Below are 4335 nucleotides of genomic sequence, written 5' to 3'. Positions count from 1 at the left end.
GGTTGATGGGGTGGTGGAGCTTGGGAATCATGAGGGCTTCTTTCTTGATGATAAAGGGGATTTGGACGGCTTGTGGAAGGGCCAGAGTGAGGGTATTCCGGCATGTGTCCCAGTGTTTCAGGGCTCTTTTGTGTTTTGGCTAGGGCTAGCTGCATTGCATTCATCTCTAGTCCCATCCTTTCAATCTTTTCCATCGCTTCTTTTAGCAACTGGCTCATTGGCCTTTCTTCCTCATTACTATTCTCTGAAGTAGTCATGCTTGTTGCTACCGGTCCTTTGGATCTGGTTTGGTAGGAGTGTGTTGCCAGAGTTCTTTAACAACTAACTTGTCTGGTATAGACAACAACAAACTTTGTTAGCGTTAGAGTTTAACAGATTTGATCATAACACATAGAGGATGCAATGCACCTAGGCAGTTAACCGTTTCTACATGCTTTGCTTCAAACAACATGCGTCATCCCGGTTTGCTCATTCGTCCCTTTAAAGTATTTTGGGAAACCCTGTGTTTTATTTTGTATTTTCTCTTTTCTTTATTAAAACGGTCGAATCTTATGGGGATTGCCTACGTATCACGTCCCCGCGTGAATCAGACCAGGCGTAGTTCTGCCTCGAAGTAAAGACACATAGAAGTTCTTCTGGAGTTGCTTAATTTCATTATCAAAATTTGCTATTACACATTGCTTTAAACAAAATAGCCACAGTACAGACTCCACGGTTTTAAACTTGGTTTGAGGAAAAGAAAACAACATATGGGGAAACAACAAACAAAACGACCAGGACTCGATCAACAACTAATTTTCCAACTTAGGGACCCACGAGGCATCTTTCGCGGCCCTAGGTGTAAGGTCTCTTTGCAGGCTCTTCAACTCGTTCATAATCCGGTGGACGCAGCCCATGATGGAAGCAATGAGGGTTTCCCGAGGTGTTTGCTCGCATGCCAAACATTTTAGGTAGATGTAATGCCCGATTTCGTCAATTCTTGCTCGAATGTTGTCCCTTTCTGCGAACAACTGCCTTATCTGTCGGCTCTTTAATCCTAGCGTTTGTGCATTGGTGGCGAGCTGATCCTGGAACATATCCATTTGCCTTTCCATCCTTGTCATTGCATTGTAATAGCGTGTTCGGTCGGCTTGGGCATCTTGTGTTTGCTTGAAGATCCGCCCTTGCAGGGCGGAATTTGTTTCTTTTGCTGCTTTGACGCTCAGTTCACAATTCCTCATGACTTGCTGTAGGCGCTTCCTCCGGGACATTGTACCTTCTGCCCATTTGACCCTCATCCTTGCTATGCAAGCCTCTGATTGGTCTAATTCTTCTTGGCTCTGGATGACCTGATTTCTCAAACTGGCTATCAATCTTTCGTCGGAGCAGCGCTTCTGTCGGTCGATGTTATTCTTACTGGCTTGGCGAAGGCGGGCCTTTCAGGGTTTGGTTCTCTTGGGCTAGCTTGTCTTTTTCAGCCTGCTCTTGGGCGACTTGCACGTTGTTTTCGAATACAATCCTTTCAACTTGTCGCTTCAGCTTCCTGATTTCAACCAGGTAACCTTCTTCTCTTGCGAGCCAGTCCCATTGTTCTTGCGATGACTCAACAAATTCTTGGAGGTGAGGCCGTTTGGTTGGCCGTTTCACAATGTTCTTCTTGTTATGCCAAGTGAGATAGGCCGGCGAGACTTCACCCCTAGACACATCATTTACCCAGGTATTTGCCGTCAAGTACTGGCATTCACTCCATATGCAACGAACTGTCTTTTCAGGAAATTGGCCGTCACTGCTGACCTCGACTGCATAAGTGCTGAGATCTTCGTCCGGGTGTAGTACTTGACATCTTCCCAACTGTCTCATTACCCTGTAAGGGGCATAAGGTTGAATACCCCTGAGTCCCATCAAGAGGAAGTGAGGACCAGTGGCGGGCATGTATATGATTTCTTCCACAGAAAGCCAACCCAAAGTCCAGTTTATTTGGTCTGCGGTGATGACCCGGAGATAGGATATCCATTCTTCAAACCCTCCCGGTGATCGGAAACCTGAAACCCTTAGGCTATAACCCTCGATGCAGCCCCCATTTGTAGACATGTAGCGCATATACTGAGGATGGTGACACAAGTGTTCGATCATCCACATCTGTAACAACAAGTTGCACCCTTCGAAGAAGTCTGCTCCGGCCTTACAAGCCGTGAGGGCTCGGTATATTTCTGACATTATCATAGGAGCAAGGATGCTTTTATCGTTGGTAATCAGGATTTTGACGATTCCAGCCACCTTCAGGTCGATATTTCTATCTTTTCGGGGAAACACCACAAGGCCCAAAAATGCCACCGTAAAAGCGAACCGCCTATGCTCCTTCCATTTTATCAGATTTCCCCTGCTGCAAATACCACTTTCTGGATCATTAAATCCCCCTTTGCTCCCGTACCTCTAGTATATGAATTGTAGGGTAGAAAAACCTCTATCCAGTTCAGCGTATGGGACTCCTTTGCTTATCTTCAACAGATCCATGAATTTGTGTGAATTCACAGCCCTTGGAGCGATCAAGTATTTGTGTCTCAAACCTTCAGTGACGTCCATGTAACCCGCCATTTCTTCTAAGGTTGGGGTGAGTTCAAAATCTGAGAAACGGAACACGTTGTAGGCCGGATCCCAAAATGTAACCAAAGCCTTTATGATGTCGCACCGAGGCCTGACTTTCAACAAATCAACCAAACCTCCCAGGTGCAGTTTGACCTTGTCTTGCTCTGACTTTTCCAAATCCTCCCACCATAATCGCACTTCCAGGGGGATTTTGCTTCTAACTGTTACCGGCAAACTTGGACTCATGCTCATTCTGCATGTTTATTGGGGTGATTAAGCAAAGATCCAGACTCATTGGACTCAAATACACAAATTGACACACTATTTTTTTTCTAGAAAAACGAAATTTTGGTTGTTTCCGAAAAGTACGATGTTACCTTAAAAACTTTCGTTATTTGGATTGTACCTATATTTTGAAAAACAAGTTGAGCCCGATGGGGGTTGCCTACGTATCTTGCACCCTGCGAGAATCAAACTGACGTAGTTCAGGCATAAGCCGAATTTTGGAGACACACTATTTTTCTCTTAGAAATGAATCAAAGACCCTTACTAAAACAAATTAATAAGACACACATTTTCTTTTCTTTTTTTTTTCAAAATTCTGGCAGAGTTTTAACCATTTTCTGGGTATTGATCTTTCAAAAATAATTATCTCCTTATCCGTGATTGATCAACATAACAATTCACCCTTGAATAAGTACAACATGTAGCACATAGGATGCCAAAAGATGGTCTATTATTTTCAGGTTGCTTGTCCTAGACGGACCCAACCCCTGTGTTGAGTCCCCTAAGTCAAATGCACATGATGCAAATAAACGTTCCTACTAGGGATCCGGCATGTGGCTTTGTTATACTAAGTTCATAACCTGGGTATTTGTTCTAGACCTGGCTTACCCGAGCGGACAACTCGAGCCAAGGATGGGAGCTGTGTACCGGTAACCAAAAGGCCATCCGATTTTGCAACTCCTCCGAATCCTCGTTCTATTTTGGTATATGACACTAACAGAAAGAAGTAACGACCAGCGTGCACTCCTCAAGAGAGAGAAGAGAGGGGTTTCGGCACAGTTTATATGTACAGTCCAAATAGTATCAAAGCGGTAAAAGCAACATTTAGCACAACAGGCTCAAACATATAATAAAATCAGATAATAAATAAAGCCAAATAATAACAATTATTCTAAGCTCGAATTCTTAACCCTGAACCAGTGGTTCTGGGTTATAATACCCAGCATAGTCGCCAGAGCTGTCACACCTCCTTTTTCCGCATCCGATAGGGCGCAAGGGAGTTTTTTCCAATTAAAGGACAATCGAAACGGGATTTGTTTATTTATTTCAGAGTCGCCACTTGGGAGGTTTAGGGTGTCCCAAGACACCAATTTTAATCCCGAATCGAGGAAAATAATGACTCTATATTAAAGTCTGCGTACCAGAAATCCGGATAAGGAATTCTGTTAACCCGGGAGAAGGTGCTAGGCATTCCCGAGTTCCGTGGTTCTAACACGGTCGCTCAACTGTTATATTCGGCTTGATTATCTGATTTTGTACAAGTGTGAACTTATGTGCAAAATTTAACTTTTAACCGCTTTTATCATTTACTGTGTTTATCAAGAATTGCAACGTTGTGAAAATGTATCTCGAACCGCGTTACAATCAATGTACCCGTGGTCGTCGACATACTTTGACTCCGTTGAGATTTGGATTTGGGTCACATCAATGTGCACCCGAGTTTAAGGAAATTAAATTATTAAAGGCGCGCCTAAAGCGACTAGC

Source organism: Nicotiana sylvestris, chromosome 4, assembly GCF_000393655.2.
Source record: "Nicotiana sylvestris chromosome 4, ASM39365v2, whole genome shotgun sequence".
Taxonomy (NCBI): Eukaryota; Viridiplantae; Streptophyta; class Magnoliopsida; order Solanales; family Solanaceae; genus Nicotiana; species Nicotiana sylvestris.
This window is presented reverse-complemented; position numbering follows the sequence as displayed.